Consider the following 18,044-nt stretch of genomic DNA (forward strand, 5'->3'; position numbering starts at 1 on the left):
GCAACAATGGTCATGTTCCCAAGAGAAAAAGAATCATTATTGTGATCTGAGAAAATATAATCATGTGGATATTGTGTGACCCACTTTGTTAACAATTTGCACTTGTTGTGCTTGCATGACTTTGACCTCTACGAGTTGCTTATATTAATCAAATTTATGATTTTGACCAATTGAATAATCCCACCCAAAAAGACAAGTGAAATACTTTCGCATGCACACAAAGTTACCCACTCACTCTCTTGCATATTCCTTCAGTATAATTTCACTTTCTAAAGGTACTTCCTCTCCTTGGTATCAATATATTGAAACATTACTCAAGAAATTCAAGTTATTTTAATTAAATACTAACATGTGCTTTTTCTTCCTTGTAAGTTACAACGTCAAATTAATAAAGCTTCTAACATCCATTTTTTCTATATCATTCTTTAGTTAGATAAATGGTACTCCTTCCAAAAGTTTTGGGTCAAGAATCTAAGATCATATAAATGATTATGAATATACTAGTTTGGCAATGAAGAAGAGCTCACATTTCCCATCAAAATACTATTAAGCTAAGATCGCTTTTCACGAAAACAATCAGTAATATCTCGTCAAAACCAAGTTCCCTTGCTATACTTAGTAAAGTATCACAACTTTTGGATTTCATGTAACATTATGAATCTAAGGAGTCAAATATCAAATTTTGTGCATTTTAATTCATGTGCAAGTTCGATTTGTTAAATCATGTCATTGAATGGACAAGGGAAGTACCTTTAAAATTTATAAACCACCTTGTCCATGTTTTATCATCATAACACTTTAAGCATGATGCATGATGGCACAAGGAAAAACACATTAAGAATAGCTTTATGTCCTACTTAGACCAAGAAATATGACTAAGGTCTCTAGTAGAGAAGTGGCCTAATTATCAACTTGCACATGTCAAATCGCATCATTATCTACACTTTGATCAATTTTTTGAATGTTATATTTGCAAGTTTATGGATTGAGGTAAGATTGGACAAAAATGTACCATGATGTAGCATGGTTTTAACATAAGAGCTAGTTTTTTCCAATTTATAAAGAGTAGGCATACATAAGGGGGTTTTTAGTTTCAAGAAAATAATTCTTATAGAAGCCTGGGTGGTTTGTTTTTAGAATTGCTATATAAGGGATCTATTTAAGCTTCAAACATATAGAAATAGGAAATTCTTAAATCCCCCGTCAACACACTTCTATACATGGATCTATATAATAGTCCCCCGCCTCCCACCCCCCACCCCCCAAACAAGCCCTTTGAGTGCCATTAAGGTTTTAGGACGGAAAATAAACTTGTTAAGGATGTGCATAAACATATTTCCATTTATGAATAGAAATAGTAGCCCCTTGAAAGGTGATGTAAAATAGTGCCCATTTAAATCCTTGTTGTGCAAAAGGAAGAGACACACATGTGAAAATCCCATCATTATCTACACTTTGAGTTTTTTTAATGTTATATTTTCAAGTTTATGGATTGAGGTACGATTAGAAAAAGATGTACCATGTTGTAGCATGTGTTTAACATAAGAGATATTTTTTTCCAATTTATAAAGAGTACGCATACATAAGGGGGTTTTTAGTTTCAAGAAAAAAATTCTTGTAGAAGGGGTGATTTGTTTTTAGAAGGGCTATATAAGGGATCTATTTAAACTTCAAAGATATAGAAATAGGAAATTTCTAAATCCCCCATCAACACACTTCTCTACCTGGATTTGTATACTATCACCATCCCCCCCCCCCCTCTGCACCCCCCAAAACCAACCCGCCAAACAAGCCCTTTAAGCACCATTAAGGTTTTAGGATAGCAATACAAACCTATTAAGGATGTTCATAAGCATCTTTCTATTTGTGAATAGAAATAGTAGCCCCTTGAAAGATGATGTAAAATAGTGCCTCATTTAAATACTTATTGTGCAAAAGGAAGAGATGCACATGTCAAATCACATCATTATCTACATGAGTTTTTTTAATGTATTTTTTGTTTGAGTTTGTGGACTTTTTTTTGTTATATTTTCACATTTATGGATTGAGGTAAGATTGGAAAAAAATGCACCATGATGTAGCATGGCTTTAACATAAGAGTTCATTATTTCCAATTTATAAAGAGTAGGCATACATAAGGGGGTTTTTAGTTTCAACAAAATAATTCTTGTAGACATGGTGATTTGTTTCTAGAAGGGATCTATTGAAGCTTCAAAGATATAGAAATAGGAAATCTTTAAATCCCCCTTAAACACACTTCTATACATGAATCTATATTCTACCCCCCCCCCCCCCCCCCCAAAACAAGCCCTTTGAGCATCATTAAGGTTTTAGGATGGGAATATAAACCTGTTAAGGATGTTCATAAACATATTTCCATTTATGAATAGAAACAGTAGCCCCTTGAAAGGTGATGTCAAATACTGCCTCATTTAAATCCTTGTTGTGCAAACGGAAGAGACATTATTTAAAGTGTTGCAAGTAATTGAGTAAAATATTAGGTTTTAGCTTGAAGCACGATTTGTATATGAAATTTTACAAATCAAATAACTTCTTAAAATTTTCAAAATAAATACTAACAAGAGACATAATTCTAAGACATAGAGCATGCAAATAAACTATAGTACTAATTTTGAATTCAAGCAAAGGAAGAACTCCAAACACTCAAATGTGTGTGGACATTTGGTTTGGCCCTAAAAATGAGGTTACACTTGAGAATTGATTGATAGAAATAGTAATTTAATTGTGTTTTCTACTCATTAATGACAATATGAAAAGTATGTGTGAATTGACATTGGAGCAACTTTAAAAGCTACTCACACTTTTCTCATGTTCTAAATTAAAAACACCTTACCTAATGAGAACATCTAACTCTCTTGCTATTGGTAAGCCAAAAATTCACACATCCATGTGTGATACACACATTAACATAGAGAGAGAGAGAGAGAGAGAGAGAGAGAGAGAGAGAGAGAGAGAGAGAGAGAGAGAGAGAGTTTGGGCCTAACTATGTATGATAATATACTAATTTTGGGAAAACATCCAATAAATAAAAGATTAAAGGTGATGATATCCATTAATGTCATACTAAATCATCCATTTTACAACTTAAAATTGAAGAAAAAAGGGCCCAAGAAAACAAATGTAGAGGTTGCATGTCTAGAAAGTATACAAGTGTTTTGAAAAATAGCCTCTAAAGTTTATTACATTTTTCCAATAATGTGGTATTGGATTAAAATGAAGATTATTTACATGAAACACCAAAGGTGGGGATGCCTCTTAGCTATACCTAGTCATCCAACTTTCCTAAGAGTTTTACGAACTACTCTATAAGTAAAGTAGAACTTACAAAGACCTTTGAAAACAATGATACTACCAAGGATTAGGCCTGAAGATAGCATCACAAACACTTTTCTTGAATTTTTAAAAAAAACTTATGGGCGTTGAGTCACTTTGTGTCAAAGGACCTGCATCTAAAGTTGCATGCAATCACAACATTAATTGTGCTTTTGAATGTTGTCCGACTTTTGAATTTTGAAAATAATTTACATACACTATTAAACCTACTCCAATCATATGTGCATGCCTATAAACTATTCTATATTAGCATTTTAAAAAATGAAGGAATTGTTGGTTGTGGAATTCTGCAACTAGTAGCTCCTTGGTCTTTTTGCTTTAGGCATTATCATCAACATTAAACAGAAAACTCAAAATCATCCAAATCTTGTAAATGAAGTTCTTAAAATATATATTGATAAGATTATCAACTATTTGATCCTAGTTTAGAATTCATTTACAAAATAATTTATACAAGGTAAATGGATTTAAAACCCTAAAACTAAATAAGAGGCTCGGCAAAACACAATATTAGTGAGTTTGGGAATCTCTCAATTCCCATTTTTTGAATACTAAAAAGGTGGCACTCGGATAACATACCCATAAGTTTCTCAAAACCATATGATGTGCCTATCATTGGGAAGCGCTTGAAAAATGGAATCTATTGAGCTATAGAGCACTCGATTTGGAGTTATAGTGTTCAAGTTATGACAAATCCAAAGATTTGACCATGTGTCCCAAACTTATGGAAATTTTCCATATTCCCCAATATGGTGTTGCAAGGTTTATTATGCTTACCTTAGAAAAAAAAAGATATGATAAATTCTAAAGGTTCATGATAAATTTACAATTATTTTTTACCTACATGCACAACATGCAGGATTTAGATGGAGCTCTTATCCTTTTAAGAGCTTCAATGCTCATGGATTCAACTACCTTTATTTCCATTCCATGAGCAATTGTAAATGAGTGAAACCAAAGAATGAGCAACTATATGGCCAAACACATGAACAAAATTATCCTACATTTGTAATCAACTCAATGTCTAGTCTTGGATAGAACTATCAATGATCATTGTAACACCATTGCTTCTGTAATAGTCTTGGATAGAATTATCAATGACCACTATAACACCATTGCTTCTATAAGTGAGTGTTACTTAACACCAAAAAAAAAACCCAAAAGTTAGCCAAATGCTTGTAACAACCTTGCAAGTCTAACATACTGCTCAAGTCAAAAGTATATATTTAGCAACACATGCCTCTTTGGCTAGATATAAAATGTTCTTGAGACATTTATTGTGTTATAAGATCTGAGATACACGCTCGACCTTCTTATATACTTCAAAGATATATGGTGAATATTTTGTTGGCGTAGAGAGAGAACAGATAAGAGAAAAGAAAGATATATATATATAGAGAGAGAGAGAGAGAGAGAGAGATCGACAACACACTAGGGACTGGAAGATGGGCCAGTCCCCCCCTTGTGGAGTTATATTATTGACAAGGAGCAAGCTCCTCCGTTACACACAAACCAGTTCTTAACTTATAGATCTTGGGAACAAGATCACGGTTCCTTGCACGGTATACAACTAGCTAACACTTGCACAACTTGGAAGATCCTTCTTGAGTCTCTCCTTCTCATCTACACAATATGTGTAGGGATCTCCTCTTGGATCTTAATTTCAAAAGAGCTTCCGCAGCACTTGCACCTTCTCTCCTACACAATATGTGTAGGGGTATCCTCTTGGAACTTGATTTCACCAGAGCTTCCGCAACACTTTGTGAGACTCGAACTGCCTTCTCTCCTCCTCTTGCATGCGTGCAAAGTGATGCTTCCTTCACCTCCCCCACACCCAAGGAGAGCCTCCCCTTTTATAGGCTCCAAGAGCTTCTCTTCTTGGAGAGAGACTTGAGTGCCAAGATTGGAAAGATTAATCTTCATGCAAGATGTGGCTATTCTAGGACCTACTATGAGCACCAATTTCAGAATATCTCTTTGTGCATTGCTCGGATGTAAAAACGTCCAACATAAAAGTTGTAGATCTCATCGTTTCCAATAACCCACGTGAGCCATTTTTAGAGATCGTATTTTTATCACGAGATATTTAAAAAATGGATTCACTATGTCTATTTTAAGAAAAGTAGCTTTTTAAACTATATTCTTAACTTATGGTCCATGCAACCACCATGAGCCATAGATAAGGAAGTTCATTAGATTGCCTTGGGCCTTAATCTTAAGATTGACTTCCACACAAAAGCTTGTGTCATTTCCAGAGGATGACTTCCAAAGGATCACATCTCTCGTCTTTCTTAGTAAGAGAATTAACTCTCTTGTCTTTCTTAATGAAAGAAAACTTGACCTTAAACCTTGACTTGTAAGGGAGAGTATGACCCCAAACGAATGCAATGCTCATTACACACAAGCAAACATTCCTAGTGTCCCCCGATGCACATATAAATACATGTACATAATGCTAATGCACTTCCTCTTCCTAGAACTCAATCCATATTCATTTATTTGTAACTCCTTGATTCTTGTGTACTTTCTTACACTTGGCAAACACTTCCTTTCCCCTTCATAACTTGTATTGCTGCATGTACCAAATATCCCCATCACAGTGCTCTGATCACCCCATTAAGTGATGCAGTAGGAATACTGGTCTCTAAATGGTCTCATGGCCATGCTAGATCATCATCAACACTTAAAGAAAAGTGAGTCATTAGTTTATTGACATAATTTTACTAAATAGAGAATGTGTAATAAGCAATCAATTTAGTGACATATTGAATCCAAAATCTACATTATTATATTAGTTCCACCTTTGTTAAAGTATGATGGTTCATAAAATCATGGCTAACTCCATCTATGTTCAAAACTTGCAAGAAGATGTAGTGCATGTGCTTTTAGGGTAGATACAATGCATGTTTTACTTCCCTCTTTTGAAAAATTTGGAGAATACGAACTTCAAAACTCAGATAATGTCACTAAAAAACGCACTCTTGCTGCCCAAGATCCCTCTTTGCTCAAGTGAAACATTTGAGACTCATTGCAAAACTTGATAATTTTCTTCCCCCATGATAGAGGCAATAATGGAGTGTGCTTTCTCACAACTTCTTCCCTCATAATAGAGCATCCTTTCTCTATATTGTCTCTAAACTCCTCAGTGAGTTTAGAATGCCAATGAACAATCTTTTCACTTTGATACTTAGGCTTGAAAGAATTTATTCCTCTCGAAGAAAGGTATGCCCCCATTCAAGCAAGTGGGTTTATAGAAGACACCATATTTGTCTCCAACAAGGGCCCCAACCTCTCCTATTCTTCAATCTCTCCCCATGATAGCTTGTACCCTCAACAATTAGGCCATACGCTAGAGGAGCTGGCATGGTAGTGCGATCATAGAATTAGTGTCTACACTCTGAGAATGTGAAATAAAAGAACCACAAAACCATATGAATACCTCACGAACATCCCCAGGGCACTTACAAATCTAGGCTGGGTACTCCAACCCCAAAAACAAGGTGCAGGTATCCCACTTTGTAGTAGAACACCTTGGGGATTAATGAATGCACCACAAATTTGCACCTTTCATGTAGTAGTACATGGCCACATTGGCCAAGTGAAGATCATGGCCATGTCTTCCATCTTTGCCAAGCTCGTGATCATATTGGTGGTGAGAGAAAAGCACATTGTCTCAATGGATCAAATAGAAACTCTATAACTAACACAATGTGGTACAAAGAGGGTACAAATGAGCAACAAGTGTAACGTTCAAAGTGCATGTCCCTTGTATTAAAGCCAAGCAAACCAGAAAGTCATATCTACCATCATGGAAAATAGATAGCCATATTGGAAAGGAAAGCACATCACCAAATTCATGACTATATTGGTCATGGAAGAGCACATGGACAAAACAAAACCACCAAGCCAAAGCGCATAGCCATCATGTTAAAAATCTAAATTGCATTGCCTAAATTATGTGGCTATAGAAAAAGAATGGAATGACATTGCCACATTTATGATGATATACATGTCACCTTTGAAAATAGCACTAAACTTGTAAACTTCACATCTCAAAATAGTAGGCAAACTATTCTAGCTAGGTCTATATGGAAGCTTATAGTGTGATAGATGCAAAGTTACTTCAAGGTTCACTATGAGGTGATGCAAAAATAACAAGAAGGATACACTTAAAATAACCCTACAAGGATGGAAGTACATTACTTTTATAAAGAACTAGTGCTCCAAAATGAAGAAAGAATCATTGGATATTCTCATCACTCCCAACAAAAATTAACCAATTCTATTATCTTTGATTAGGTTTTGAAGTTTCATAGAAACGTATCGAATGAAAGTGCATAAGATTCTTGTGAATCTCAAATGTAGATGAAAGAATTTAAAAAATGTAGAGACTCTTGCAAAATCTTAATGGAACATTGAAAGTCCATTGTAATAAGAGAAAAGAGGAACTGAACCCTCTACAAAGTACCATGTATGTTGTCACAATATCCACAAGTGGACTCTTTTGTCAATCATGCTCCCTAAAAGTCTATGACATGCAATGAAATTTGTAAGCAGCATCCTATTGCTTACTATAGTACATCTATCAACCACCAATTTGTAACTTCTTATTGCACATATCCTCACCATTGTGAGACATCTTACAACTCCTCCAACTTCCACTAAAACTCCTCCAAGCTTTATAATTTCAATAATGACATCACTCCCTGTATATTCCAATCTTTAAATGTCATACCCTTGTTCATCATCTTCATTCATCTCTTGAGTAACTATCCTGACCTTAACTGTTGGGGGTAAAGGCGCCTCTGCCTAGCCACCCATGTATTACTAAAGTGACAGTGCCCGCATATGCACTCTATGTGGAAGAAAGCCCATGATGGATCTTTGCTTATTTTGGTACTCTATGTGGATGGCATGCTATTAGTAAGAAAAGCTCATGATGAGCTAGATGCTCTTAAGGCTCAGCTCAAGAAGAGCTTTGAGATGAAGGATCTGGGACAGGCCTCTCACATACTTAGTATGTGCATTACACGCGACTGGCATCAAGGACTCCTCTACTTGTCACAAAGGGAATACATTCATAAAGTCCTTGAGCGCTTTGGCATACAGGACATGAAGCCTATTGGCTGTCCATTGCCTTCTTATGTAAAGGTATCACTGGCCAATTGTCCACAGAGAGATGAGCAGAGGGCCAAGATGGCCAAGATTCCCTATGCATCCATAATGGGCAGTCTTATGTATGCCATAATAGCCACTCATCTAGATATTGCATTTGCAGTTGGTGTTCTGGCACGTTATATGGCTACACCTGGCAAGAAGCATTGGGATGCCATGAAGGGTATCATGAGATACCTAAACGACACTACAGATGTATGCATATGCTATGGTAGCCAGCATACAGGAGTCGTGGGGTACACTGACTCTGATGATGCACGACATGGAGACAGTAGGAATTCCACTTTTCGCTATGTGTTTACTTATGTTGGAGGTGTTGTTTCAAGGATGTCCAGGGTGCAAAAATGCATGGCCTTTTCTACTACAGAGGCCGAGTATGTTGCAGTCACTGAGGCTTACAAGGAGGCCATTTGGTTGGGTCATTTGGTTCATGACCTTGGTATTGATGCTATCCCTACCCTACATTCAGATTCTATGAGTGCTATTCAGTTAGCCAAGAATCTGGTCTTCCATGCGAAGATGAAACACATTGAGGTGATGTATCACTTTATATGTGGGGTCGTTGAGGACAAGTCGATTGACCTTGTCAAGATCTCGACTGACCAAAATATTGTAGATATACTCAGCAAAAGCCTCTCTACGGAGCGCTTTGTCTTCCTCAGGAGATTGATGGGCGTGGGATGAGATGATGTCTTTCCTCATCCTATTGTATATGTGTACATGTTGTACTCTCTTTTCTTTTTCTTTTTCACTCCTCATTGGGGTAAATTCGCCTTTAAGTGGAAGGTTGTTGGGGGTAAAGGCGCCTCCGCCTAGTCTCTTATGTATTACTACACTGACATTACCCGCACCTGCACACAGCAACAGCGGGCGCCCATCACTATCACTTTATTCTTTATTCTTTTAGTGACAAATGAATAAAGGGAAGGCTGGTCACACATTGTGACTGTTGGAGTTCCCACATTGTGGGACTCTCTCTCTCTCTCTCTCTCTCTCTCTCTCTCCCATGCAAGCTTCGATCCTTCGATCCTTTCATTAACTTCATAGCCACTATAATCTTTTGTTACTAATCTCCTACTCAATGAGCCTAGGACTTGTTCTACAAGAAGCAAGTCCTTGAGCTTTTTCTAAATAACAATGGCAATATAGATGCTAGAGTATGACTCAACTATACCTTCAAGCCCTACTTCTTCTCACTTGTTACTAGCTCTCCTAGATGACATGAGTGAGAAAAGTTGTTTACCACTTGCATTCATCGATTTCTCCTTAGCCTTCATCTAAGGATATCTCAAAACCATTAGATGTTTAGCCATCATTTTTCATTAGAATCCCTACGATAAAATCCTACATAACCTAACAACCTAGCATTCCCCACCCCCTTGTACCAAAAATTAAAGAAATGAGAGAAACAAAAAGCACCCATAATAAGACCCAAACTTAGCCACTGCATTTAGAGGTTTTCACGTTAATAGTGCTTGGTGATCTACTAGCAACCACCTCCTTTTTAACCTCCTAGCCTTATCCCTGCTCAAGATCCAAGGTTCTACAGTGTAGGCCATGACTTTGACTTATTGCACATACATATTTACCTCGAACCACCCCACACAGTTCAATTTTCCATCAATTGAGTCCTTAAGGTTTGTGAAACCTACGAGTCCTTAAGGTTTGTGAAACCTACGAGTCCTTAAGGTTTGTGAAACCTATGAGGCCTTCGTATCTAGCATTAGACTCACCTTCTAATTTGCACATGCATACCTATCCACCACTACATTGTAGACACATCCCATTTTGTCTCCCCTTTCGTTGTGTAGTAAATGATATTAGTGAACAAGCACTTTTCAAATGTATTGGTGGCATGCATGACCTAACAACCTAGCATTCCCCACCCCCTTGTACCAAAGAATTAAAGAAATGAGAGATGAAGCAACAAAAAAGCACCCACACTTACCCACTGCATTTGGAGACTTTCAATTTAATAGTGCTTTGTGATCTACTAGTGGCCACCTCCTTTGTTAACCTCCTAGCCCCATCCTTGCCCAAGATCCAAGGTTCTACAGTGTAGGCCATGACTTTGACTTATTGCACATACATATTTACCTCGAATCACCCCACACACTTTAATTTTTCATCAATCTAGTCCTTAAGGTTTGTGTATATCTATGAGGCTTTCAAACCTAGCATGAGACTCACCTTCTAAGTTGCACATACATACCTACCCACCACTACATTGTAGACACATCCCATTTTGTCTCCCCTCTTACTGTGTAGTAAATGATATTAGTGAACAAGCACTTTTCAAATGTATTTGCTATCATACATTGTATAGAACTCGCAAGTACATTTGGAATTTCTTTTAAGGTATCCAAATGCACATAATGATCCTAACCTTATCGCACTAACTTTCAATGTAGTGCTCTATAGTTGAGATGGTTCTTTGTCACTAGGCTATAAAAGACATGAGTGATCAATAATTGTATTGTGTGTTATAATATTAATTTTATATCTGCCATCATAGTCCTCAAGGTTTACTTAGTAATATGTATAGAACAACTAGATTATAAATTCGCATCCTGACTATGGCCCAAGATGTGAAACAATTACCAAGAATTTGCCTTTATAGGGAAGAGGAGCATGAAAAAGAGATTGTTGAGATTCCCTAAAAGTAGATCCAAGAGTATGAGGAGCTTAAGTATGAAGCATAGATGAGATCTCTATAATCAAACACGTGTAGGCCTAGTTGTGAAAAGGTGTACCCAAATCCAAAGTTATGCTTCTATTCTATTAGTTATGAATGTAATTTGATGTGTGTAACTAATTCCACATTTTTTAAGCTCGGAAGTAAACTACTTGAAGGGAAAAATTATACCATGCCCACTAAGATCGCTCAAGTAAGACTTATGAGCTAGAATTTATCTACATTTAATGTCTAATATCTTTTTCAGCATAATCATTTTCCTAAGACATTCTCAAAAACTAGGAAAGAGCGATGCTAATTCTAAAAGATATATCTAATGTTTCTCTTAAGTCCGTATCAAATAGATCTTAAGCATTGATCCGGGTTTTTTACAAACCAGATTTCTACCACAAAATTTGGCCAAAACCCCTATCAAGAGCCTTACCCATAGCTTAAACCCTACATCTTATCACTTTGGGTTTACTCTTTAAGCACTAGGTATGCTACATTGCTTCTCGGTTATGATAACTCTAGCAAGTGGGGAAAGAAGTTCTTTGGGTTTACTCTTTAAGCATTAGGTATGCTACATTGCTTCTCGGTTATGATAACTCTAGCAAGTGGGGAAAGAAGTTCTTTGGGTTTACTCTTTAAGCACTAGGTATGCTACATTGCTTCTCGGTTACGATAACTCTAGCAAGTGGGGAAAGAAGTTCTTAGGAGGGATGTCAATGTAAAGAGTAAAAGGGATGGGTTATCTTAGTGAAGATGGAAATGGATTACACCTAGGGATTGAGTGAGTGCATACATTTTTTCAAAGGACTAGCCTCCAACTACACTTGGGTTCCACCTATATCACCAAGATTTGGGATCTATCACCATCATTAGAGGATACCTCACTCTTCTACACAAGTCAATGTCCACATCATGGTGTCATTTGGATCTTACACAAAAGCTTACAAGTATGGACCCCCTCTGTCATATGCTTATATGTATTTATATATATAAGGAATTAAAGTCAAAGAAACTTTTGGAAGCCATTTTTAATAATTTTAGTAAATCCCAAGGGAAATCGAATTTCAAGAAAATTCCCACAAAGTTACATAATAAACTTTTTTCAAATTATTCACCAATTTGAAGTTACAAAGGCGCAGACTGCTGGCCATACGCAATTTTCTTCTCTCTTTCACCTTTATTACATCAACTTCCCATTTTATCCTTCTTGTAAATATATTATAATAATGTGCTTTGCACACTCACCTCTTGTAATCTAGCTCCCTTTCTCTAGCTTGTCTACCACCACCCTTGGCTTCTTGTACAATGACCAAGGTGGGGACTTGTCCCATCTACTATTCTCCATATTATCAAAGATGCCATACATCATCTAGGATTATGTTAATCATGGTGCACAAATTGGATGCCATATGCGTACATAGCGAGCGCCGCAAGGTCCCCAAGAACAAAGAACTCTACTTTTTGCTTAAAAACCAAGAGAGAAAATTTGCACGACATGAAGCAAGAAGACCAATTGGGTACAATCTCTCCCCATGCCTTGTGTGAGTACTCTAAAAAGCATGTATTTAATATATTATTCATCTCCAAGCTAAAAAATAGCCCAAATGTATAATTAGCATGCTTTAGCTTTTGTGTTTACTTTTTTCCAAATAAAAAATAAAGCAGTTGGGTGCCCCAAGAGTCGGGCTATGCCCAAATACAATGTCCAATAATGAATATTTAAATCGTGCATCTATGCACATACAAAATAATAAATATATGTCAAGAACTTTAATAAATAAGCGCATCAAAATAAATATTGGCGCCGCGCCTAAGATGCGCACCCATCAAAAATGATAATTTCTTCTAGATAGCTTGAATACACGTTATCCTCTAGTGCTTCCTAGCGCCATCGCCACCTACTCTACACATCAACTAAGTATTCACAATTGTTAGAGAGGCCTCTCAATCTGTCAACTACACCCCTCGCCTCGTGACTTCCTAGGCCATCACGGTGATGGCCAAGGAGGGGAGGTTGTCACGAGGCAAGGGGTGTAGTTGACAGATTGAGAGGCCTCTCTTGCACTGTGATGGCCTAGGAAGGGAGGTCATCACGGGGCGAGGGGGGCAAGGTTGACGAATTGAGGGGCCTCTCTCGCACTATGATGGGCCAAGAAGAGAGAAAGCGAGACAGAGAGTAATGGAACCCTACTGCAAAGAAGACAACTAGGCTTGGAAGATGAGAGGCTTAACATACCTTAGTAGATGAGAAGCTTTGCGTTGTGATAGTGAGATTAACATACCTACAATGAAAAAAAGAATAATAAGGAATGAGCTGCCGCCTTCAACAAAAAAAGAGAGTCTTATGCAATAATCTTGGGATAGACTCTGCCAAAACCTCTGTGACAATAGTGTTCCTTGATTCTCTTTAGAAGGGGAAAGGGAAAGTCAATTCATCATGGCCACATCCTTAGCTTCAAGCTGATTAGCAAATTCAGTGTCCATTTCTTATGTTTTGTCTACAAACTCGTCCTATTATGTGCTTGGTTCTGAGCCTATTATGTACATTCCATATTGGGTCTGATTTCTATTATGTGCTTGGTTCTGAGCCTGCGTGCATGGTTAGTATGTGCTTGGTTCTGAACCTGCATGCATGGTTAGTCTTGCATCTTCCTCATGGCACTTGTAATTTATGTGCTTGGTTTTGAGCCTGCGTGCATGGTTAGTATGTGTTTCTACTAAGAATCTTGCCATCTTCCTCGTGGAGCTTTGTAATTTCTTTTTTTTCCTTTTAATCAAATTCTATTTCTCTAAAAAAAAGGAATGATCTTTTTTGGGGCTATGGCCCGTAATAAACTTGACGCGGGTCACTTCAAGTGGGGTTAAATGTGAATAGTATGGACACACTTTCCAGTAAATCAATCTCATGAGTCGTGTTCCTTCGTCCTCTCCACGCTGTTGTTTGTGGTTTGGCTCTGACGAACCTCGCATCTTCTTCATTTGGTTGGCTTTGAAGAACCTTGTGTCTTCTCCCTACTTTCTTTCCTCTTGCACCTCTTGTCTCCTGTTTGCTTTCCTTTCCATCTCGTGCAAGGTATGCTTAATCTTCCCTTACTAGTCACAAGGGTGTACGACGATGGCCCCTCTTGCTGCCTCTCATGTTCTCCTATCATCATGAACCAAAAGCAATCCCTCTTGCACCTCTCATCTTCTCCCTGATTTCCTCTATTTGTCTCTAGGTCATTTGGGGGATATTAGCCTTTAGGTCAAAACATTTACACCGCCAGACTAGGAGAACTCTCCCGTGCAATAAGGGGACCAATTGGTAGTCCTTGGGCCTTGTGCTAGTTAGTCCTTGGGCCTCACTTGTGCCCTTTTGGCCCATTGTCCTTCAACACACCCAACACAATTAGCATGGGTCATAACAGTGTGATAGAGGCCCCGGCCCCTCTAGGAAGGTCCTTGATCCTCACTCACGTCATTCTTGCCCATTGGCCTTCAACATGCCCAGCGCTATCAGCATGGGTAACAACGGTGTGATAGAGCCCCCCTAGGAAGGTCCTTGGGCCTCACTTGTGCCATTCTAGACCATTGGCCTTTAACATGCCAGTGCAATCAGTATGGGTCACAATGGTGCAATAGAGATCCCCCTAGGCAGGCCTTGGGCCTCATTCGCATTGTTCTGGCCCATTGGCCCTCAACACACGTAGCGCGATCAGCATGGGTCACAATGGTGCAATAGAGGCCCCCCTACGAAGGTCCTTGGGCCTCACTTGTGTCGTTCTGACCCATTGGCCTTTAACACACCCAACACGATTAGCATGGGTCAGAATGGTGCGATAGAGGCCCCCCTAGGAAGGTCCTTGGGCCTAACTCGCGCTGTTCTGGCCCATTGGCCTAAAGTTCATTTTTTCTATTTTCTTGATTTTTTTTCTTTGATTCCTATTTTCTTGATTGTTTTACTCATCTTCGGTTCCTATTTTCTTGAGCCCCTTTTTTAGGAGTTGTGATCAAGTGATGGCCCGAAGCTCACTGTTCAATGTCGTTATTCTTGTGGATGATGAGATTGTCCAGGAGCTTCTAGAGGACAAGATTTTTGAAAGTTTTTACAAAGTAGGTGCTGTGCTTAGAGCACACGAGCAATGCAAGACTAAAAAAAACTTCGGAGCAGGGAAGCAATGCAAGACATTGGGGGGACAATCCCGCTATGGTCAAGAAGAATGCTAGAAAACGATGAGAGTCATCTGGTAGTGCGTATTTCTTTTGTTCTTAGTGTTAAGTGGTTGCTATTGCTATGGCATTTTTAAAATTTTATATGTTTGATTTCCAGCTTCTTGTTTACGAAGATGAGTTCATTAAAAGAGCTGGAGGAAGCAGGTGGGTAGGTAGTGCATCCTCATCTTCCTGCAATTTAAAAGAGACTAGAAAGGATTCTAGGTTGGCCCACTATGTGGGATGTTTCAATCATAAAAAGGTAACCAGCTGTATGTACACATGTATATATGCACAACTGAGAGACAAATATCTATATACATATTATTTGGCAATGTTTCCTTACAAGCATATTTTTCGGTGCCTTTCCTTGGATATCATTTTTAATTTTCTTGTAATTGCAGAATTCTTTATAGTCTCCTGTTGTGCTATGTGAATTAGTCTTCTGTATGACCATTCATGTAACTCTAGTAGGCTTACTTAAATGTACTAGACTTTGTTTCTCATTATCCATTCATGTAAACAAACTTTTTGGTAGAATTTCCAATTTGAGTTTTGAATATTAATGTTTTGTTTGTGTTTGAGTGGACTTGGTCATCTAACCTTCTCCATTAAGTATCTTGGATGTTTGAATCGGTGACATGCTTTCTTGTTTTGGGTATAGATATTGATAATATTAGATGTCAATGGGTTGCTCTTGCGAAGAAGGGGAAGGCCTTTTTGAAATGCATGTCTGCGGTCGTGGTTTATTGCGGGACACTATGTTATGTTGCGGCTAGGACTTCAACAGTTTATAGTAGACTTTTTGCTGAAGGGATTTTTGGTAGGCATATGGTCATAAATGAGAATTGGTATTTGACTCCTATACTTCAACTGCTATCACGTAATACACAAATTGATCTTGAGCAATGTCTTCAGTTCTTTTATGATAGGGCCCGGTGCTATGAGGACCCAAAAATTGAGCATCCCTATGAGCCAGGCCATGGACTATTTACAAAACCTTTTGCACATATAGACATTTAAATTGACCCTAATAATACAATGTTTATTGAGGAAACACTAGAAAAAGCAAGGTACAATCCAGTTGGAAGCCTCATTAAGACTATTGGCTTTGAGGGCAATGAGGATGATGATTTTTTGGAGAGATGGAAGCCATATATTTTGCACTTGTATTGGTTTCCAGGATGTACTATTGAATATGTATGGTCGAATGATATAATGTAGAAACACATTATTCTTTGATTGTTAAAGACACTTGGATAGTGTATTGTGTTGTATCTTCTTTGATATCTTGTGAATTTAAGAAAATGTTTGAATTACATCATCTTTGTATTCCTAAGAGGCAAGCACTGTTAAACAAACCAAAACAATAGCATTACCACAACTACAAAAGAAAAATGACACAAATAACCAATTCTTAACAAAAGGGTTATGTGTTATAAAAGACCCATCCCTTAAGAAGGGTTGTGTGTTACAAGGTACAGCTTGTTGTGTCAATTATATCATGTTGATTACACAATATCTACACTCGAAAATACACCAAAACAATAATGCAACTAATTTTAGAGAGGAAATTGACAAGAATGATCCATAAATTATCAAAGGCTTTGTGTATTACAAAAGATCCCTTAACAGAAGGGTTGTGTGTTACAAGGTACATCTTGCAAGAGAAGCTCAAGTTACAAGGTTGCATGTTGCAAGATTGGCTCGGGTTGGTAGTACTAAGCTTGAACTCTGCCTTGAAGGTTCTTGCACATCATCTATGATTCCCTTATTTTCAGTACACGCTTTCTATCTGTATGAAGTAGAAGTCTTTTGGTAGCATATTGGGTGCCTCATCTTTTATGTCTTTGTTGTGAAGCTCGACCAAAGCACATTCCTCGCTTATGCTTATAATGGTTAATAGAGATGAGGCCTCATCTATCACCTCAATGTCTATAACCTAGTTGGCTTGCAAGCTTGCAGCCTCTAGGTCCATTGGCACAAGAACCGCATTGATATAGTAATTCATTGTCCATTCACATGCAAACTCATTGTTTGGTAACCTTAACATCAAACTCCCGGAACAGTTCCACAAAAATGTTGATAGGCATAGATAGCATGATCTTAATTAATTTCATTGGAATGGTAGCCCGTAATGATCGTTGCACATCTTTGTATATCTTTCTTCATGTGGACTCTACTCCAAAGCAATCAGGCACTGGCCATGCCAATCAGCTCTTGCGTTTGCATCTAAAGGGAGTACTTGGAGGTAACCTTTCGTGTGAGACCGGTCTTGAAGTTGGTAAACATGATCATGAAAGAAGAGGTCTTCATCTGCAAGGCTCCCCCTAGTCCTTCCCTCATACTGTAACTGTCCATCATGTCCATGAAGCACATGGATGACTCCTACAATGCACTCAATGGGCTGCCACTCCTCAAACTTCCCTCCAGAATCTTTCCAAATCTTCTTCTTGTTCGTAGATAGTGACATATAGAGGGTATTCTCCTTTAACAAAAAAGGTTTTCGGGTATTACGTTGACCTCCATCCTATTGGACACACTACTCCTTCTCTCTCCTCTTATTTTCCCTCCTTTTGACCACTAAAATTCTCTAATGTCCAATGGTGTTGCTCCTTCAATGCGTATGGCCTTCCGG

This window comes from Lygodium microphyllum, chromosome 2 (assembly GCF_053477565.2).
Source record: "Lygodium microphyllum isolate KBCC chromosome 2, Lygodium_microphyllum_v1.1.10, whole genome shotgun sequence".
Lineage (NCBI taxonomy): Eukaryota > Viridiplantae > Streptophyta > Polypodiopsida > Schizaeales > Lygodiaceae > Lygodium > Lygodium microphyllum.